The following is a 10,731-nucleotide window of genomic DNA, read 5'->3' on the forward strand; positions in this document are numbered from 1 at the left end:
CCGATTGGCTCATTCCACACCTTTTCAATCCATTGTAGCATGCCTGGGCTTTAGAAGCTGGAAAGCTAAAGACTATATTTCCAAGATGCACTTGAAGTTTAGCAAGGGTTACTCATGCTTTCTGCCAGGCAGATGTACCCCTGCCAGACTTGGCAGGCAAAAGTAAGCATCATAAGACAGAGGCCACATGATTCTTCTGGCAAGCACAATTGTAGAGGCTTTTGGTTTTTTCTACTGCAGCTGTTGTGGGGGTTCTAGTGACCTGATCCTGGATTCATGGGTATCAAGGAGCAGGTGAGAGCAGCAGGACATATCCACTAGAAAGTTCCTATGTTGTAGTTGGGCCTTTCTCCTGGTTATGTTGTCAGTGACTGTGCAACAACCAGACTTGATCCCTTGGCCTTTCCAGACATTCTGTAAGCTAACCAACACCCTGTAATAAATTCCTTTATGCTTAAACCAGTGTGTACTCCGTTGTCTGAAATTAGTACTCTATTTCTAAACTAGTCAATTGCAAGGGGAATAGGATTCCCCATTTTCAGAGAGGGGGTAGATATTTGAGAATCGGATACAATAACTCTCTCACCTCCTCTTTTAGTCCTTAACCACTGAAATTTGGCATCTACCGACTCTGCTACTGTTTTTGTTAAGATCACCACGACTCCCCCCATGTAACCTCTTAGCAGAACTTGACCCCGTTGCCCATGTAACACTTTTCAAAACCTCTCCCTTCCTTTAGTTTCTATTTTTTTTTCTTGTTTCTCTGTTCCTCCTCAGTATCCACTGAGGGACCTTCTTTCTCTTCCACTGATCATTTAAAAATGAGCATTCTTTACCAAGTCTGCTTCTTTTCTTACTCAACATATTCAGGGGTGATTTTAGATTTTTCTACTACCATGTCTTTAATTAATTTCTGTATGATACTGACTTCCAAATTTACTTATTCGGGACAGTTACCCCTTCTAAGCACCAACTGCATTCTGAATACTTCTACTTCAGTGGCTCATGAGCACATTAAACACAGCACTGACAGGACAGAACTCATTAGCATCCTCCTCTCACCTCATCAACATCTCTCAAATGAGCAGACTTCTTCATTTTATTCCCTGTCCTGGTAAATGGCATTACTCATTAGGATTGCTCAAGCCAGAAACTGGGCGTCAACCTTCAGTCTTTCCTTTGCTTAGCCAACCAGTCTTCAAGTCCTACCATTTCTCCTTCCCAAATATCTCTCAGTTCATATCTACTGCCTTTGTTTTAGATATCATCATCTCCAGCCTATTTACTGCAACAACCTCCTAACCAGTCTCTTTCTCCAATCTTGCCTCCTTCTAGTTCATTCTTCGCATCAAAGACAGACTAATACATCCAGAACACATAGAATAACATCTTAACCCCCTTCACTTACAGGGTCTTACAGGGTCTTCCATGGGTTGGCTTCCTTAGCATCATTTATTGCACTCCTTGCTTTCTCTCCAGCACAGTTTACGTCTAGTCATACTGACAAAAGAAGCCAGCCCAGAAATCAGGCTGCATCTTATGAAAGGAAGGTCACCCAGTTTGTGAGAGGTAGAATCTGGATTGGAATCCAGATCTTCTAACTTCTCATCTAACACTGATAAATCAGCATTGTGCACACTAGATAAGATTAACGGTAGTCAAAACAAACACAATTTGAAAAAGTACTTCATTTCCTTCAGAATTTAGTTATTATGACTTTAATTTGTGGAATAGTTTCACCAAATTCTAAAGCAATTTTAAAAGTGTCAAGTAAGGTCATATAAGAAAACAATTTACACTTTGTGGGGCCAAAAGCTTATACAGTGTGGGAGGGGGATCATTAAGAGAAAGAATTATAAAAAATCTTACTTTTGCAAATGCTACAAAAACATGGGAACGCGTGGCCTGTCTCCCATTATGCAGATTTCCCCCAACTATCCCTATCTTCTGGCATTCATGCCCTTGTGTAAGTCCTCTCCCATATTGTATTGGGATTGGTCTGTGAGACCAATAGACTATAGTAGAAGAGGTGTCACTTCTATATGTTGTGAGAATCCTTAGATAGCCCTGTGGAGAAGCCCACATGGTGAGAAACTGAGGCCTTCAGCCCACAGCCATGTGAGTGAGCCATTTTTGAAGTGAATCCTCCAGCTCTGGTCAAGCCTTCAAATAACTGCAGCCTTGACTACAATGTCATGAGATATTCTGAGACAACTACCCAGAGAAGCCATTCCAGATTCCAGACTCAGAAACTGAGATAATGAGGTTATTGTTTTAATGTGATAAGTTTGGGAGTAATTTGTTATATAGAAATTGGTAACTAATACAGGCCCATGCAAGTGAGAGGCCTAGAAGTTTGAGATTTATAAGCTTTATGGTCTCCACCTATGTTAATGGCTAAGTCTACTAGATTATTGTGACAGAGACAGCTAGTTTTCCACCCAAATTTGTTCTTTCTTTCTTCCACAGAGGCCGTTGACTAGATCATGCCTTTTCAGCTACGAGCCACAATGCCAGACCCCTCTGCAGCTCAGTGTTTCATGCGGCTAAGCTCTTGTTAATGGAATGCAGCAGAAATAATATGTGCCCTTCTGGACTGTGCCTTCAGGAGAATGGTTGTTGTGCTCATTTCTTGGGCCAGGATGGTGACAAGCAGAGTAACCTTGGAAGCCAAATGTTGAAGATGACAAACTCTGGCTGAGTCCCTGAATGACTTCACGAAGCAGAGCCTCTTTCCCTCCAGGCTGGGTCACCCCCCTGAATCATTTTGTTACAGAGAAATAAGCTTCTATCATGTTCGAGTGATTATCTTTTAAAGTCTATGGATTAAAACAAGTGAGCCTACCCTAACTAATTAATTACGTTCTTCAAAATTTAGATAATTAAATTTTTTTCTCCAGAGCCTAGTCTTAATGTTATTTATTTCTGTATTTGTTAATTTATTAACTTTTTATTCTGTAAAATTTCAAACATATAAAAGTAGAGGAGATCTTATAATGAAGCCTTATGTACCTATCACCAAACTTCAACATTCATGTTATAAAGCGATTGCTATCTTCAATGTGTATGTGTATTTCCTACATATTTATGGCCATTTCTATGTCACTGCTACCCTCTTTCCCTTCTGGTCCCGCCTGGATTATTTTAAAGCAAATCTCACAATCTCAAACATCATGTCATTTCATTGGAGACATTTTAAATGCCATGTAAGAGACCTCCTCCACCTTCCCTGGAACTCAGTGCTGTTTGTAAAACTGTGGCTGTGAAAAAAGCCAATTCTCATTGCTTGACAACATATAACGAAAAAGTGTGAACTGCAAGGTAAAGCTCACCTGCCAGTATGAGAGGCACAAGTTATCACCAGAATTTACCTTCACCCCCTTCAAGCTAAAAACGTTGAACTTATAAAGGAACCTGGCCATGCCAGTCAGACTGAGAATATGGAGTGACTGGCATCATCAGGTCAAGAACAGATGTCGGACAGCTTGGGTTCTAAACATCTAAACCTTACCCAGCTACTTACTCGTTGTATGCCCTTCAACCATTTACTTACTTATTTATTTCATGATGTGTGGGTTGTTTTTTTTTTTTTTTTTCCATTTATAAGGTAGAAATAATGCTATTCTATCATTGGATTGTAATAAAATTTTTTTGAATTATAAACTTTATATGATGATCTATCTGTTTGTAACATGGAAGTAAATATAAGCCAAGTTTTAAATTTTCGTGTTTTCCTGCTATGGGAGTCTATTAAAATCAGTGTTATTGGGGAAGGGAGTAATTATTTGTTCTAAGTAGTTTTTGGATATGAATCAGTACCACCATTCATAACAGGGACTATGATGCTACAGTTTGTATATTTCTAAACACCTTTTGTCTGAGAATATTGGACAGAACCATGGTGAGCTTCTGCAGGGAAAAGAGCAAATACAATCTCACTTGAATTTTTCCCTCAGTAGCTCAGCTTCTCCCTACCCCCACAAATGTCTAGATTTTGACCCAGACAGTTCTAGACAATCCAGGATATGGAGATTACCAGATTGTAATGATGTCCCTCATAGATCAAAATGTCTCTTTCTGAAATATTGAGCTCAATTCCAAGTGGGTCACTGTGTTGAGCAAAGTAGGCGTTGACAAGGGACAAGGCCAAGCATGTTTATCGGCTCAGCCAAACTGTGGGCAGGTTTGCAGTGCCTGCTCGGCAGCCTCTGACCTCTCACGTGGACTTCCTTAGCCTTCACCCTAATCTCTGACCTGCCTCTTAACTCCCCTTTACCTCTCTACTTTCTCTCCTCATTTACAATATTTCACTAACACCATCATAGAACTGTTTTTAAAAAAGAAAGTGTACAACAATTCATGTGAAAAATAAGCAATACGGATTTTCTCTTCTGCTGAATCTGTATGCAATGTTTCTCCTTTCTGATTTCTGTTTTTTAATTACATAATAAGTACCAGGTAAGTTAAAAACGTTTTGTTTTCTTTCAAATTTTTAATTTTAGAATAGTTTTAGATTTACAAGAAGGTTGCAAAGATGTTACAGAGTTTCTATCTGCCCTTCACTCAGCTTCCCCTATTGTTAGCATCTCACATTACCAGGCTACATTTGTCACATCTAAGAAGCCAACATTGGCACATTGCTATTAACTAAACTAAACTAGATTTTCTTTGGATTTCACTAGTTTTTCTACTGTTTTTTTTTTACTAGTTTTTCTCTTCCAGGATACCATGATACATTTAGTCAGTACATCTCCTTAGACTTCTCCAATCTGTGACAGTTTTTCATACTTTCTTTCTTTTTCATGACCTTGACAGTTTGAGGAGTACTAGTCAGGTATTTTGTATGATTTGTCTCAATTTTATATTTGTCTCTGATTAGATGGGGGCGATGGGTTTTGGGGAGGATGACCACGAAAGTGAAGTACCATTCTGATCCTATTGCATCAAGGAAATCTGCTAGCATTATGACTTATTACTGGTTATGTCAACCTTGATTACTTAGTTTAGGTGGTGTTTGACATACTCTATTGTTTAGAAGCAAATGATTAAACTCAGCCCACAATCACAACGGAAAGAGAGATTAAGCTCCACCTCCTGGAGAATGAGTATCTACGAAACTTACCTGGAATTCTAATAGAGGGAAAATTTTTCTCTTCTTTGTTCGTTATTTTCAATCATTTATTTATATCATTATGGACTTCTGGACATTTATAGATGATGAGGCAGACATTTATAGATGATGAGGCTAATATAGGAACTTTTGAAGATGCACAAATTTGGGCTCCAATAGTGGAGTTTATAGTGCATTTCATCTGAAATGGAGCTGAAGCAAGTTTCTCTAAATTCTACCCTCCTGCCCAAGTTGAGAACCACTACTTTTTTTTTCTTTTTGGATTTCAAGTTCATGGGATAGATTTGATCATACTCAGTTCATGGCATGTTATCATCGTTGGTTCATGCAATGTCCCATTCTCATGTTAATTCCATTTTGTCATTATACTCCACATCCATTTTCATTACCCCCAGAGATGTATTAAATGAGTATCTTTTATTAATGTATTAAATGAGTATCTTCTCTTTGTATGTACTTTTGTAAAATGCGTTTTGTTTTCTGTGCATGTCATTTCTCAATTATAAAAAGAGCATATTGTTACATAGCCTATTCTGGTTTTTACTTTAAAAAAATATTTATTTTTAAGCAGTTTTAGGTTTACAAAAATACTAATGGAAAACACAGAAAGATCCAATATACTCCTTACCCACTTTCACTCCCAGTTTCCCTTATTATTATCATCCTGCATTAGTGATTAACCTTTTTTGAACTTCGACCGTATTAGGAATGAGGAATAGGACAGTGCTGTGTATAGGGGAAAATTTGACTCCCAATAGATAACAGCGTTTTTCTACGAATGGAAATAAAAAAGGCATCTTGGGATATGGAGTTAGATACCATGAGACTCCAAACTCTTTATACAAATAAGAGCTGGACCATTTACAGGTTTCTTTTCCTTCCGATTTTAAAACTCTTGACTCATCTTCAAAGGGAAAAAGAATAGAAGTCATTACAAATATCATAGCAAGATTGCAAGTTTTGTGATTTTATACTTGCGAGAACTAGTTTCAAAGTAAGATCTCAATTCAAAGAAAACTGCATGCAGCTTCTCTGAGAAAACACCAAATGGCGGATGACGCCAGTGCCGCGGGAGGGCCCGGAGGCCTCGGGGGCTCTGGGGTGGGAGGCCACAGCAGCTTCCGTGGAGGATTCGCAGCGGCGTCCAGGGTCAAGGTCGTGTCCGGTGTCGCGGCCGGGATCGAGACCCGGGCCGCGGAGCTCGGGGAGGCAAGGCCGAAGACAAGGAGTAGATTCCCATCACCAAGTTGGGCCGCTTGGTCAAGGACATGAAGATCAAGTCTTTAGAGATCTCTCTCTTCTCCCTGCCAATCAAGGAATGTGAGATCATTGACTTTTTCTAGGGGGCATCTCTCAAGGAGGAGGTTTTGAAGATTATACCCGTGCAAAAGCAGACCCGCGCTGGCCAGAGGAACCAGTTCAAGGCATTTGTCGCCAAGGGAGACTACAATGGACATGTCTGTTTGGGTGTCAAGTGCTCCAAGGAGATAGCCACTGCCATCCGTGGGGGTTATCATCCTGGCCAAGCTCTCCATTGTTCTTGTGCCAGCGAGGCTACTGGGGGAACAAGATCGGAAAGCCCCGCACCATCCCTTGCAAGGTGACTGGCCTCTGTGGCTCTGTGCTGGTGCGCCTCATTCCCGCCCCCAGGGGCACTGGCATTGTCTCAGCCCCTGTGCCCAAGAAGGTGTTGATGATGGCTGGTATTGACTACTGCTACACCTCAGCCAGGGGCTGCACTGCCATCCTGGGCAACTTTGCCAAGGCCACATTTGAGGCCATTTCTAAGACCTACAGCTATCTCATCTCCAACCTCTGGAAAGAGACTTTGTTCACCAAGTCTCCCTATCAGGAATTCACTGACCGTCTTATAAAGACTCACACTAGAGTTTCTGTGCAGGGGACTCAGACTCCAGCAGTGGTCACCACATAATTTTATACAAGAGAAATAAAGTGAATTAAGTCTATTCAAAAAAAAAAAAAAAACTGCATCCAAGAGGAGCGGTCAGCATCTGAAGAGAAATGAGCGATGTTTTTTAGTGATGACTGTCATGGGAAGATGTGATAGGACATTAAGATATCCACAGGAAGAGAAATTTTTATCATTGCCGGTGGGGCTGTGGGGAAACAAGCACCCTCAGAAAATATATTTCTGCGGAACATTGGCAGAAATGTTCTGAGAAGCATTTTGGCAGTGTCTGCCAAATTTTCATATTCATCTATCCTCAGGTCCAAGGAAAGCCTGTTCAGTTTGGAATCAATCTAAAAGTTACTTCTTCCCCACAGGAACTGAACTGGATATAAATCTCACTGAAAACCTCAATATGGGCAGAGCACAGAGATGCTGGTCAGAGATACACACAAAGGTGCCACTCCCAAGCAGCAAGAAGCCAGAGTGGCAGGTTCAGCACAGTGTATTCGGGGAAAGCTAGACCTCCATAGCCATAGGCCTGAGAGATGTCTTAGTAAAATCCGAAATTTGTGAAATCGCAAATGCAGATTTTGAGAATTCTTTTAACTAATTTGTAAGGCCAGCAGTTGTTCCTGGGCAAATGGGTATGTGGCAAGAACAGAGTGTGTTATTTGGAGGAGGATCAGTAAAACCTGGATAGTGCAAGAAGTGAAATCCAATTGAGAACAGCAACATTTCCTGAGAGTTCCCTAAGAATTCCCACCACTTCTTTAGGGGAGACTTTGAAAGATGACACCAGAATGCCTCTGCTCAGTGCTCCTTCTGTAGTATTAGGGGTGGGTATAATTAGTGAACTGATGCATTTTCTTTTACACTGTGATTCAGTCATTTTCAATCAGTCCTTGTATTCTTTTCACAAAGCCCCAAGCTAAAGAGCCCCTCTGGTATTGTTATAGATAATGATTAGGGCTGAGTGGACCCAAATGACAGTTGCAGTCAGCTGCCTGCATGATTGAGGTGACCAGGTAGACTGCGGCCTCGGCAGTGTGGCGCTTGAGTGTTTTGTCCAGTGTGTAGCCCATTACAGTGGCAAAAGGCAAGAAGTAATGTGACTTTAGCCCCACAAGAAAGGAGCACTTTATGTTTAGTCTATTCTGTTCCAAAAGGCAAGGAAGTATGTTATATAGAAATAGTTTCATATATTGAGTAACTTTTAAGTTGTTATGCTCTAAAGTAGTGGTTTTCTAACATTGCTGTGTAGCAGGATTACCTAGAGTGCTATTAAAACACAAGATTGCTGGGGCCCATCCTCAGAGATTCTGATTCAGTAGGTCTGGAGTGGAGCCCAAGAATTTGCATGGTAAGCTTCTGTTATCTAGAACATCCAGATAAATTTCTTACTCCTCATGATAATGAACTTAAAACTTAAGATTAAGTTATTGCCAAGTGACATGGAAAGCAGAATGCTCGTTACAGTTGGTCCTACTTCCTTTCCTGCACCAAAGGCTTCTATGATAACTCTGCTTTACTTTTTCCACCCTCTACCCAAATCCACCTCCAAACCGGAATCTAAAATGAGGATTTCACTCTTCTCCATTATTAATTTCTCTTTTCTCTTTCCTCTAGTTCTTAGTGCTAATACGTATAAAAGAATAGTGAATAATATATGGCAAGTATATAATTGAGCAATTGTATTTTAGAAGTTCAAAAAAAGGGGCAATCAAGAAAGACCCATGGTAGAATTGAAATGTAAGCTTGGCCTTGACAGAAAGATGGCATTTGGCTGGGCAGACAGGAGACAACATACGTTTCAGACCAAGGCAGAATCTTGGGCAAAGGCCCAGAGGCAGGACAAGTCTGCAGAGACAGGCCTGAGAGAGAAGTGTGTGCTGGAGAGAACTAAGAAGAAAGATTGAATAGGTTGGGTGGGGCCAGGAGGCCAGGCGGAGTTCGGAGTTGAGTAAGACATGGGAAGGCGTTGAAAGTTTTATAGTGATTAAAGGCCTGCTTCAGGCCCATTAGTTAGGCGATGGAGTATGCAGGATGGCTTGACAGTGGAGGCCACCCAGCAGGCTGCTCCGGAAATCCAAACCTGTGCAAGCCAGCACTAGGTTCCTTCTTATTACCTGAAATGCATCTAATTCAGGATCTGAGACATCTCTAGATGTTACCTCAGTGTGTCTGGGCAAGCTGGGCCACATCATGTTCTGCTCACTTTCTTATATTTAAACTTCCAAAAAATCACTTTCACTTACTTTTAATACTTTGAATGTAATTGTTCCAACTGATTTTAAATAAAGCCCTATCTTCTGCAGCTTAAAACTCTATTCCCACTTCACAATGTTGGTTATTGTTTCTAAACCAGACTTTAATTTCTTTGTATCACCTCACTTTCTCATCCCTCCAAGCTTTTTCTTTCCTACCTTAATAACCCTTTCTCCTCATTTGATAATCTAAACCTAAATTATCTTCACATTCTTTTTCCACCTGGCTTAGTTTAGAGGTAAGCATTTTCTTTTGCCTGATGATCAAAGTCATTAAAATATACAGTGACAGATTTCCACCCCCTGATGTCGCTTCCCTTAATTTCTGTCATATATGATTCATAGATCATCTCAGAATAAAAATAGGATATTTTCCGTATTTGAATAAGGGAATATGAGCACTGTCCCCTGTTAGATGTGTAATCACATTTCCCTGGTTTATAATTAATGAAACAGCCACGTGTACCTCAGTCTTGTACCAGCAAAACGTGAAGACCCAGGCCTTAGATCCTTCACAGAGGCCTTAGGGTGTCTGCTTCAGAGGGCATCTTCCTGGCTTCCAGCATCCTCGTTTGCCCTCCCGATGTCAACCTTGTGGTTCCCACTTCCCTCACGTACCCCTCACTCCTAACACAGACATGTTCATGCTTGCTCCTTAATTCCATTCTTAATGGCTGTCATGCCACCTTCTCTTCCTGCTTACCCTCTTCCTGGGCCCCAAAGCAGATGTGGGTGTGGGTGTTTTTCTGTGGTTTTCAGGGGCTCTGTTCTTTATTATCGCCCTATTCCAGGAACAGAGCACAAGCCCGGAAGCTGGGCTGAGCTGCAATCACAGAGACACCTCACTGTGCTGCCTCATAGCCATCCTCCCTTTGATCTCCTCCAAAGTACCCGGATCAAGCATGTATGCCTCAACTCTCCGCTGAGAGAACAAACAGAATCATGAATTATGTTGCAAGATTTATATAGCTGATTTTACAAACTTTGGGCAGTTTTATCATGGTTTCCACATTTAAATAAGGGGATATGTTATCTCTGGGTAATTTGTAAATGATGGTGAGGTACTGTTGGGGCTAAAAAAAATTAATACTTTCCTCCTACCTTCAAAGTTCTAGTTGGGCTAATGATCAAATTAACAGAGATAGATTAACAGAAGAAAATAAAATGTTTAATACATAGTCATGGAGATTTCACATAAGCATGAAAATTCCAAAGATAGAGAAGCAACATAGGGTGTATATGACATTTTGAACAAAGGAGAAAAGGTGAGAGTGGGATCTTAGATTTCAGAAGTGAGAATGGGCAATTTACAGGTATTTCAGGAAGAGTAAACATACATGGCAGGCAAATTCTTGGTGGGCAACTCAGAAACAATGGGACACAGGGGTATCTAGCTAATAGGCCCCTGCTTAATGTCCTCTTAT

General features: G+C 40.8%; 1 protein-coding gene and 1 pseudogene across 10 annotated transcripts in view; both read left to right on the plus strand.

The window, feature by feature from the left end:
• ARL14 (ADP ribosylation factor like GTPase 14) overlaps positions 1-10,731 on the plus strand; it is a 121,059-nt gene that overhangs the window by 21,460 nt on the left and 88,868 nt on the right. For 6 of the 9 annotated variants that reach the window (XR_002777620.1, XR_002777622.1, XR_002777621.1 and 3 more), the window contains one exon: positions 2,470-5,653. The exons of the other annotated variants lie outside the window; for them this stretch is intronic. The gene's annotated coding sequence lies outside the window, so the exon portion shown is untranslated. Of the gene's footprint in view, positions 1-2,469; positions 5,654-10,731 lie in introns of those variants that run through there. 9 annotated transcript variants of the gene reach the window in all.
• LOC105305249 lies at positions 6,159-7,094 on the plus strand (annotated as a pseudogene). Its single transcript, XR_897077.2, has one exon. The product of XR_897077.2 is annotated as a 40S ribosomal protein S2 pseudogene (transcript).

The sequence above is a fragment of the Pteropus vampyrus genome, unplaced genomic scaffold, assembly GCF_000151845.1.
Source record: "Pteropus vampyrus isolate Shadow unplaced genomic scaffold, Pvam_2.0 Scaffold12, whole genome shotgun sequence".
Classification (NCBI taxonomy): domain Eukaryota; kingdom Metazoa; phylum Chordata; class Mammalia; order Chiroptera; family Pteropodidae; genus Pteropus; species Pteropus vampyrus.